Source organism: Sinohyriopsis cumingii, chromosome 15, assembly GCF_028554795.1.
Source record: "Sinohyriopsis cumingii isolate HCF-2022 chromosome 15, ASM2855479v2, whole genome shotgun sequence".
Classification (NCBI taxonomy): Eukaryota; Metazoa; Mollusca; class Bivalvia; order Unionida; family Unionidae; genus Sinohyriopsis; species Sinohyriopsis cumingii.
In genome coordinates, this window is record NC_142975.1 from 75,813,598 (window position 1) to 75,826,124 (window position 12,527).

The window sequence follows — 12,527 nt, forward strand, 5'->3', positions numbered from 1 at the left end:
TACTATTATTATTATTAAGCATATGGATCTATACTCTTAGGATAAAATATTCTACATAAATTTAGATGACATGAGGTGGTTAAAGACCCTAACCGTCAGACCCACCCATACAATGTGGCTATGATTGAACTAAGTCATGAACGATCTTAAAACTAAATTAAAACATTGCAACATAAATCAAAACTTAGTGGTTTGGCTCGATACTATCTCACGACTATTTTGCATGTCCTTTCTCACAAACGAATAACCTACAGCACACAACGGGTATTTTCTAAATTTAGTGCAACTCAGCTCGTTTCGAGCCAGTGATCCACGCATGAGTGGAAACAACCTGTGACATTGCAGCTCTTGACTTCCATGTCCACGCCCAGACATCCAACTGAGTAGTATGCTGTGCATACAGTAAAGTGTCGGTGGGCGCTGAAAAGTTACACACTGACAAGAAATTAACTGGAATGCGTGCGACATTAATCCAAGAGAAACAGCTAAGCAGGAGAGAGAGAGAGAGAGAGAGAGAGAGAGAGAGAGAGAGAGAGAGAGAGAGAGAGAGAGAATGAATTTTCTTAACATAACAGGCCATATCAGTGCATTAGGGGAGAAATGTTGCAATTGTCCAATTCTCCTAATGATGCTGATAATAGAGGAGATGAACAGAACCTATGGTATTCCGACCCAGTCCATCCGGTGCTGGATACAAGTGGACGACCTGGTGATGGTAGATCTCATCACCCACACACCAAACAGGGGCAGATTAGACAGACGTTTATACTGCCCGAACACTTAAAGCCGTTCCTGTTCCTGCTTTTAGAAGTTTGACCTCAGCCCTTTTAAGGATTGCTAATAAAAAGTTGCCATGGGGCTCCATTTTGGCTTGAAAATCCATTTTGATAATAACTGATCCAATATTCAAAATACGATCCATATGTCTACCGCTCAAAGAGCACTTAAAATTTACCAGACAAGGCTACAAAAATTTAAGAGGTCACTCAGGCCTATTCACTATTTCTTTTTCGGAAAATATTAGTAAACTAGTTACACACAATTATAAATTCACAATGATTAGGAAAATTTATAACTGGTTAACAACATCTTTATTACAATGTGTCAATTGCACATAATTGCTAGTAGAGAACAGTAGAGATAATTTGACAGAACTTGCCAGATAGTAGACCTATAGCGTTTCAGAAACGTTCCTTACACGTTTGGGGTCTCCGGGAGCACGTTTGCTTCATTTGCCTTGCCCGGACATGATTCCAGCTCGTGTGCGGTGTAAACCAAGAAAAGCAAACCCACGACACGTACTTACACCCTGAACTTAACGTCAGGTGGTTGCTCCTGTCTCACACGTGACGACTAATTCAGAAACATGCAGAGCATGTAGTAATTTTAATCCCCGAAGAGAGTGCTTGAAACGTATAGATGGGGTTGCTCGTCGAGTTGTGGCTCCATTCCCACTCTACGAGAAATTAATTAGTTCGCCGTGCGCACATTATTTTTATAAACTCTCCAAACTGGTGCTAGCACGCAAAATGGGGGTAAAGTCCCGTTGAATGGTGGCTAGTTCCACTCATACATGGCTGAATGGCCGATCACGTCCCAAATGTAAAATCAGTCATTCAGTATTGATATCATTCCACATTCATTCATTCCATTCCATCTTTTGGTCCAAGGGGACGGTGACGGACGTGGCCGGCGTTCTCGTAAGCTGGGAGAATAAGAATCTTCTTACTCTCCATTAAAACCACTGACCGCTAAGATCCGTTAGAAGTTACTCCAAGAATAAGCAGGCAGTGGTACAAAGCAGAAAGACTTCACCAACATCACCAAATCTTTCCACATCTAACCAACCCATCAACTAGAGAACCATACAGACAGCCATCCAGACTGCCAGATATCTAGCCCACCATCCAGTCAGCCACCAGCCTCCAACCTCGCCAGCCTCCCAGGACTTGCCAGCCAGCCTTCCACTTCCAGTCAACTCTGAAATTCAAAGCACGACATAATTTAGAAAGTGTTTTATTGGTTTGGATATAAGGTATGAATATTTAACAGCAAACCTTCGGGTGATACAAGGTCTTTGTGCGTTTGGCGAAATAGGAATTTTAATAGCTAAGCTAACCTATTATAATCTTTCCAAACATCTTAACAATGCCCCATCGTATTAATATAAACCAATAATATTGAACTACGCATCCAACCTGAAAGTAAATTCAATTCAAATTTCAAATTCTCCATTGACAAACCTTTTTGGTACCAAATTATGTATTCACACGTTATATAATTTTGATCTGATCGTGATGTGAGATACTAGGCAAAGCAAGGGAACGTGGTAGGTAACATATTAGCGTATAACTGGACAGAATCCTCATAAACACTCCAAATCTAGGAGATTGCTTTGAGACTATGTCACTCTGAGCACCGAACCCTGGATAATGAAGGTAATTCATGGTTGAATCTTCGCAAACGTAGTAAATGTTAATTTATACAACGAATAAAGATAACAAACCTTTATCATCCAATACTTTATGTCTTGTAAAAACCGTTGTTCATTATATCTACTTCGTTAACAAGTATTAGTACATTAGTCCCAAGTTATCTCCCTAGCAAAACATTGTCACAAATGAAGAAACTTTCAATATACTCTTAGTGAAGATCAATTACTTAACAAGAAGACAAGAATAGGATGAACAATTCCATCCCAACACACTTAGGGTCAATAACAATAGGTATCAATGAAAACGTTAGGGAAAACAGAATTTAGCTCCATTCTATCAACGCCAGAGAAGGAGAACTCATAAATTACCTTCAGAATCAAAGAGTCCAAGAATGATTCGAACACCAGTCTAAACGATAACATCCCTATGTCGTCTACACCCATACTCAACCCTAGATTCGATAACTCCAACTTATAACCCAAAGCGAGGGAAGAGTCCAGAAAATAGATCAGGCCCCAAACCTGTGTGTAAAATTGCCCATGTTATCCCTGTCAATAAGAAGAAAACATATAACAATAAAACTAATCGAACTTAATCTGACCACAACCAATAGGATAGATATAAACAAAATAACTATAACTCAAGACTCGCCAGTATCTACTCCAAGAGTAAAATGAGAGATCGGAAAACCAAATTTGCCAACATATGCCATTGGTATAAAAGAACAGGACCAGCCCTACAAAAACCTTCTTCAAACTATAACATTCATAACCCCCAAAACCCCATTAGACACAAAATCAATCGAAATTGCAGTGCAGCAAGGCGCATGACAACCAAGCACATAGACCTTCCAACAACGGAATGGCAAACCCAGAGAAAGCAACAATAAATATGACCGGAAATCAGAAACACCCCTAAAATCCAAACATCCAAAATTTCAGTGCACAAAAGCTCACAGCAGTCTAGTACCTAAGCAATCAAAAATAAGAGAAACGTCCAGTCAAAATAACAACCTAAACAAAACCCCAAACTAATCAGTGGTAAGGGAAAACAACCACTAAAAGACCCACCAAATCTAATAACAAAAAACCCCTAAACAGTTAAGGCAAATGTGAGTTACCACAAAAGACCGTTGAATCAAACAAGAACAACAGACCAAAAAGTTTACTAAGTAGCAATCCAGAGATTAAAAACAACAATAAAAATAGCTTTAAAGACCAGCCAATCCAAATTTAACCTACAAAACAAAACATAAATTTCACCCAAAGGAATTAACCATCTACGTAGTTTGTAAGGAAACCTACATCAGTATGATCAGCGACAGAGCTTCTTACAAACAGGAGGAAGCTTGCAAATTATCCACATAAAGCAAAACTACTTTATAGTTAAGTGTGCTACCACAAACAAGTTGCCGAATATGTTGAAATAAACAAAATTGGACCAATTGGCTGATTTAACCCCAAATGGGTCGTACTTTTTACCTAATATAATGTGTCTGGTGCCAGTGTTTGTTTGAATGAATTGGAATTCCGGAATTGGATCCGAGTCTTGTAGAGGTCGTATGTGTATGTCCTCAAAAGACTCACTTGAGATGGCGTCACTGACGAATGTAGCCAATCCACCTACTATCTTCCCTTGGGCCTATGCATTAGGAAGCGATTTGAAACTCCCTTGATTCTTGGGACTTGATTTACCGCTCAAGTTGATCCCCTGAAGGCAAACGATTTTTGGAATACTTTGCACTTGTTGGATTTTGTTTCAAAGTTCCCGATTATTGAGATTAATTCCGTTTCATGTCCACTGTTATGTAAAAATAACGCTTTTCGAGTTCATTTTCGGTAATAGAATTTAATATTTAATTCGGCTTAGATTAGCCTGAATTGTCTATTTTCTCTGGGAAAGAATTGTACCTCTTTTAGTGATCTTACAAAGGTACATATGGTATCGATGGGTATTTGGTTATCCACTTTGAGTTTAATAGCCCCATCGATTATATCACGGATAATCTCGAGCAATTTGAGTTGCTGATATAAATTTATTTGGTTGTTGGTTTAGTCAACTATTTGTCCGAGCTTAGTTTGTTTTAGTGAGGTGTATGTCGTCAAAAGTTTTAATACATTGGTATTCTGTATGTCGTTTTGGAATTGTTTTCTTCTGGGTGTGAGTTAATTTGATTTTGAGTGTTAATTGTTGCATATACTTCTGTCCTCTACGTTTGATTGGTTCTATTATATTTTGTAAGTCTCTATTTTGACCAGATGTGGGCGAGTTCCTAGACTGAATAGTTTTACTACTGGTTTACTTGTTTCCTAGCTGTAGTACATGAACTATTATATTGTTCTGTGTACTGTATTGTGTTGGGGTTTTTGCTTCATCGTAAAAGGGCATTTTTCTGATTTGGAATGATAACGGCTCCTGTAGTTTGCGCAATTTTTCCCTGCATAGTTACATTTTTGTACACGTGATGCTCGATATCTATCAAATTTGTGTTGGTATCTGCATCTGATCGACAAACGTCCCATCCGTTGTAATTATTTCAAAACATAGCTTTATTTTTATAGTCATGTAGTCAGTAACCAAAGCTTTTTGAAAGTTTGACCACTCTTGGGTGAGAAGTTGTTGTTTAAACTACAGCAGTAACGCAGATAATTGTTCTCCTTTTGTGACTTGGAGTCAGTTTGCCTTTTCAGTTTCAAGCCCCTTTTGTGTCATGTCATCAATTAGTTCTTGGGTGTTAATCTCATTTATAGTTTGGATGATTTTTTGAAACACATGTTAGGCTTGTGGCTTTTGTATATAACCGAGGAAAATATTTAATTATGTGTAGATTCAAATGCCAACAGTGAACAATGGGGACCCACTTGGATAGGAGAGAGAAATGTTGAAAAGTGGATCACGTTATCTAATTTAGTAATACTAAATAATGAGTCCGGCACCAGAATAAATGAACAAAACAGGACTTTAGTATCATTTGGTTTAACTATATGCCCTCCTGAGATCGCAGAACTTGCCGGCTCGGAAGTTTATCAAACGAGCACACTACGAAGTGACCACTTCCCGATATTTATCACTGAATTTATCAGTATAAATATCTAAAATATAAAATATGCCTAGATCGACTGACCTATCACCACTAAACAAACATAATGGAAGGACTTCTGCCCATCATTACATTATAAGTGTAAAGCTAAACAAGAATGAATACAATTTAAGAAAGTAAGGAGAAAACAAAGTTACAACACCTAAACTCCACGGATTAACACAAAATAAAGAAAATGCTGACAAAATGCATCCGATTCTGCCGGAATAAGTAGTAATTAAAATCAGTCAACCATATTCCAAAAACAACTCAAGCTCCCTAAATAATAGGCTTCACAATTCACGTATGTAGAAAAGCCCTTAGCCGAAAAAAGCCCCATACTTCTTCCAGGGAAGATGCACTTAAAATGAACGGCCTGCGTTGCACGACACTGGAGGTGTGACCAGTAAGAGAGAGGAATGGGCTACTCTGATTTATAGAAACAAGAGGCATTGTTCAGAATTATAGCCGATATGCTATTGTGTGAGTGTGTGTGTTGGTGTAGCGTTTACTGTGTGTATGTTTTCGCGTTGGGCTTAGCGCGGCTATAGAGACTCATGCACTTGCCCGCTTGTGTGATAATATTCTTGTTTATACGTAAATAGAGCATGTGCACAAAATCCTCTACCCATTTCGTTAAGCAGTAGACATTTATACTGGATAGTATATAAAAAAAAACGAAAAAAGCCCCATACTTATTCCAGGGAAGATGCACTTAAAATTAACAGCCTGCGTTGCAGGACACTGGAGGTGTGACCAGTAAGAGAGAGGAATGGTGGCAAAAAATTACACGGCCCTTTTCAGGGCTACTCTGATTTATATAAACAAGATGCATTGCTCAGAATTATAATACAGGTAATACACTTCTTCTTTTGACACGTCCGTCGAATGGGAACGGAACACACCGGGAGGTCCAGTGTAAATGAGTCAATCCGATGAGCATCACGTAAAGCTAATAAAAAAGAGTAGGGTAATATCCCGAATGTTCATGTATCCTTCCCTTCTCTCTATGGCGACTCAAAATAACCTTAATAATGCATTGCTGAGCGGTAAAATAACAATTCAATTCAAAATTGATCAATGTATAGAAACCTTGCTTTTATACATATTATACATATTTTCAGATAATGGTATAATTAATGATTTGACACCGTATTCAACTTCAATATAAACTGAAAAAATAAAACTTCAAACTTTTTGGAATAATTTTACTTGAAACTTGCAATATTTCGCCCGAGCATCCTAAGCAAGAGATTGCTACCAACAGAGAGCAAATAACATGATAAAATAATATTGAGCAACTTTTATTTTTATTTCCATCAGTATGGGATATCTAATAAGCAGAACTATTACTGGCAAATTCAAAATAACACATTCCACTATAAGCTTTTAATAAAGATTGGTTAATACAATATTTAACCCACAAAATCAATGTGGCCCAACCAAACAAAAAAAAGACCGCTCCAGTGGCTTAAGTGGTTAAAGCGTCTGCCTCAGAAGCTGGATGTCGCGGGTTGGAACCCTGGACGATTCACATCAAAGACTTATAAAATTAGTACTAGCAGCTGCCTCGCTTGACCATCAGCAATAACAGGTTAGTGTTAGGACTGGTCTGCCTGCTGTCAGTATAATGTGGCTGGGTGTGACATGATGCTACATGTCTGTGGCATGATGCCCCAGTGCTAGACATCATTATAAACTGCCACGCTGCAGACATCGCAGCGATATGACTGAACAATATTCATAAATATAAAACACACAAACAAACCAAAAACGAATTGCATGTTGTCTGGTTTCTACGGATGTAATAATAATGTTAGACCTTACAGATAATAAAACAAAAATAAACTGGTATTTTCACTAATTATACGTATTTACTATGTTTATTATCGTGCATATCTAATGTTTTAGTACATTTCGTTGATATATCCTTGCAAAACATCAATAACAATTCAACGTATATATTTATTTGGGAGCCTTATTTGCCTGACAGTTGGGTACCTTAACATGAGAATATACAAGGCAGTAGGGTACCTAAAAAATTGTTATATACCCAACAGTAAAGAACGTGGAAATGGCTAAATACTCGACAGTAGGACACCTTGAAATGTTTCTACACCCGCCAGTCATGTATATAGCTTTGGCCAAGTGCCAACTGCCATGGCCCCATGGAGAAAACAAACCTTCATTCTACGAAAAAATGAAAAAATGTCGCAGTTTGTCCCTAATTAGCTCTTCTATAGTGTACATCAATGCAGTTATGTATGCACATTCAGTCAAATTAAATATTAACCGTTGTTCTAAAATATAATAATAAATCAGTTAACCAAAGTCTGTTCAATCCTGAGTGGTTAATGCTCTGTACCTTAAATGTCTGAAGACACAAAAAAAAACTTCCAGATGAAAATTAGTGAGCGCTATGGACTTTTACAGTGGTAACCAGGCAATACATTGGATAAACAAAAGAGGACACCAATAATATCATAACAAAAACAGTGTAGTGTGAAGAATTTGTTTTCAGCACAAGCTGCTTTTATTGTGACATCACAGTGCGCGACGTTCAATCCAGTTTGTACATGATAACACCTTAGGTTGACCTCGTCCAAAAATATCCACGTATTTGAACATTGATTTTGCGGAATATATTTCGTGGGCCCCGTACAGAATGACTTTCCAAAGGTATGTGGGATGTATGACGATCCAAATGAAGTGAATTATTGCCAGTTTAAATTGTTTGTAATCTAATTCTTAAAATGACACTCGTTACTGGATTAAGTCGGATCTGAACGCCCACATGACCTACATGACCAGTGCCAGACTACCAAATAGGCAGCGTAGGTACCGGCCTAGGGACCCCGCGACAACGGATAAAAATAATATTGATAAAATTTATTAGAAGATAATTTGCGAGGGGGCCCCAAGATGTCGACTGTCTAAGGGCCTAAGGACCTCCACAAGTTTTAATCCGGCACTGTACATGACTTACTTTATGAACTTTCTATTCGCGCGGCTATGGTATACCAACTTTTGGAAAGACTATTCGCACGGCTGCCCGCCATGTGCGACAATAGACTATCTGCACACAAACTAGTAAATGGATTAAAGACGAGTTCAGAAAATTCTGGATGATGTAAACTTCACTAAATATAACATATACCCCTCAATATCATCACAGGTTTGGCGACAGATTTATCGGCAGTGCACGATTAACAAATAGGCAGAGTAGGCACCGGCTTAGGGGCACCGCGACAACGGATCAAAATAATATTGATAAAACGTATTAGAAGATAATTAGCGAGGGGGCCCCTAGATTTCGACAGCCTAAGGGCCTACACAAGGTTTAATCCGACACTAATTATCGACTTCAAAACGCCATCAAAAGTAAACTGTTCCATAGCATCTATTTCGTGTACTAAGTTTTACAAAGACTATTCGAACCGCTGCCGAGTTCCTACTGTCTCCTTCTATATTCGCACTGCCACCGTTTTCTGTCTCACAGTTTAGACTATAATAATTATGATATGGTGTAAGCACTTAGCGACTAGTCCATGAATTTGTGGTTTTTATAAGAGAAAACATTTTGATAATTCAATTTTACTTTAACAGTCCATATTTTTGTTTTCAATATACAGCTATAACATAAAGAAATAAATATCATTTTCTGTAGGCGAGCTGAAATATGTCGACCTGTCACGACAAAATCCATGATCGACTCTGATTCTGCTATTTCCTGTCGTGCTAAAGATGCCAGATTGAATCCCATTCAATGCATTTTATTTTTAGTTTAGTGTATGTTTTCTTATCTTAAATTTAGAAAGAAGTGCTACTCAGATTTACTTTGAGAATGTATGCAAAAAACTGCAGAACATAAACGATAAACACTGACATTACGTATGAATCTCGAATTTTAAAATTCTTAATTCACTTTAGCTAGGCAACTCGTTTGAGCATAAAACGAAGGAAAAATTGCTTGTTCTGATTTAATAACTGAAAAAGTTCATCGATTAGGTGATAATAAACTGGAGTTTTTCACCCACCATGCTAACCCAATACGTGTTCAAAAATTTATATTTCTACTGGCGGTGAACGAGTATAGCATTCTACAAGTTTTAGCAACAATGACCTGAACATATGAAATTAAAGATAATCAGTTGCCAAAATGAGTATATATCGCATATTGGGTACGTGTAAGTGTAAAGCACGAATAACCTTACGTAAATCATACATAAATTACATACACGGCGGCCTTACCAGATGAGAGACACGTCAGCTGTGCGAACAGTCTTTCCCACTTGAGGTTTACAGCAGCCGTACGAATAGGCAAAGTCTTTACATTAAGAAATATTCATTGTTATCAGTTCTTCGCTCATCCAACCATTATGAGATGTAATTGCACGTCATCTACACAACTGCTTGTGTTTCTTGAGGAATTTACCGTCACCAGCTGGATACATTCTGGCACATTAATAGATGATGAGGGTGATTATGATAGGTCTATCCATTATGTAATGGTCGCATCTAAAACCATCCACTTAATCTAACGTTATTTCATTACTGAGATATATAATCTATTTATAACATTGGAAGGACCGAGATTGTTTGCTATGACAAACACAACAAAACAACAACAACTTATGTAACTTTTCTGAGAAATTTGTACAAGCTGTTTAACCTGAAGAATTAGAGGTAACACGTCCACGAACTTCAGTTTAATATTGTTCTTTGTGCGCGGTGTTACCTCCCTTACGCCATTCATTCAGCGGTAGAAAAGATTCTACGTATAAACTATTGTTTTCTCCAAAGCGTACAAAATATATCTTGTCTACATTGCATTAAATCCAGCTGCTTTTAGTATAATAATCGCTACTAAATGAACAACTGTGTTTATACATTTATTTGAATTTTAGGTTGCTGCGACTCTTGCAAACGTACAAATAGACGCTTTCCAAGACGTTTCCGAAAACGAGCAAATATAGACCTGGACGAAGCAAAATTTAGGGTTGATATGAAGTGGAGTAGTACACCCAATGAAGAACATTATATAGATAATAATATTCGACCTTACAGCGAAATACTTTTGAAAGCCTGAAAGGAACGTTACAATCTTGTGTAACAGTAAGAATTTGATCATTTTTCAATGGTGTCTTTGTTTCAAATCTCCATAGAAATTTGTTTTTACTTTTCCCTTAAAGAAGATTGTACTATTAAACATTCGAGTTCTTCCTTGAGCTAAAATGAAAGCTAAGAGAAATAGTTCAGCACATTTATATATTAAGTTTTAAAATTTAAACTGTATGCTGGTGTCATCTATATCAGTTGCATATTGAGCACATTACCCAAGTATAGCAGAGTTTCTTCTATGAAAATGTTTAACAGTTACATTTTACATACTGATAAACCTACTAAAATTATATCTCTGATTATTTACAGGTGCATTTCACAAATGTGCATGTTTCTGGAGGGAAATCTGGCTTCTTTTTCGATTATACAGCAATAACGCAATGCGACCTATGCAACACAATACAATTTGCCTGGCAGAGATTACTGTGTTTTACAAAACAAACTACTACATACCCATAGCGTCTTCTGAAGCGAGACTGTCTATGCAAAGTGTAACTGGAAATAAAAAGAACATAAATTGCAAGTAATGTAAAACTTTCAGAAAACTGTGTCACAGTTCTGAAATGAAATGAGAGTTGACTAGACGTCACAATATGCAGCGCAGCCTGCAAGTAAATGGCGATCTTTCTATGTAGAAAAAATTGAGAAACTGGGGACCGATTTTTATTCTAAAGTGTTAAATCAGCGGTGCTCTTATTTTACACATGTAATAACGAAAATTATTTCTACTTCATATGATATCTTAAGCCCAGACTTTCCTAATAAGGTTGTTGTGGTTATATTAGTTATTATTGTTTGAGGATTCTCTTGAGCCAAACGTGCGTGAAGTTTCAACTGACATACATAGTTTCTTAAAGTGTTAATACCTGAGTATAATTTTAGTAAAGATAAGCTATTAATTCATAAAGGACGAAACATACATTCCAAAGAAAGTAGTGTTGAGGATGCTGAGGACAAAGTGGACTGAGGGGCTGAGGGAAAGGGGGATTTGGATAAAGTAATTTTAGAAGATAGTATACAGACCTCAATTCAGCAATTCGTAGGTAGCAGCTACAATATGGAACAGCATCAAACAAAGAAAGAAAGCAAGGAGACAAATAGAAAGACATCCGTTAAGACCAAATCGTATTAAGTTATGAAACATATTGTCGTAATGGTATCTAAAGATTACCTTAAAGACTTATATCACATACTGGCCAATGAAGACCTAGAAACTACATTGATAATAGTGAAGGAGGAACTTAAAAAGAAATATTAAAGGATTAAATTAGTTAAATACAGATTTAGAGAAACTAAGGGGATATTGGCCTTAAGCTACATTTTGAAAACAATAAGAAACATGGAAACGCTATTAAGTAAAACAATGAAGGATTAAAGAAACTACAAGAGCTACTAAACAAAAAACAAAAAACAAAATTAATAAAACTGGGAATATTTCAGAGGGGGCAATCTTTATATATATACAGGTTGGAATACATACAAAAGAATTAAACTTTTCTTGACGGTTAATGCGGGTAGTGGGATCTAAACAGTGCACGAAGAGCAGCTCCACTGAAAGAAACTGCTAAGAGACGAAATTCGTTGAACATGGAAGAACTAAGAAACCAAATAAAGTTGAAGGGTTCTTCCGAAATGATTAAGGAAGTCATCAACAAAAAAGTATGTCGCTAGCAGACAAACTAGCAGAGCAGTTTTATGTAACATCATCGTGGAAATTTGCCTGCAAAGTATGTGCAAAATTCATCAATAAAATAACTTTCAGGATTTGCTCAATAGAAGATTTAGGTAAAGTCAAGGATAAAATGTATAAAAAATAAAATAAATAAAAAACACCGGTTGAACACGTGCAGTGCGAAAAGACAAACCAAACTTGATGGTTATTATGCCACTTA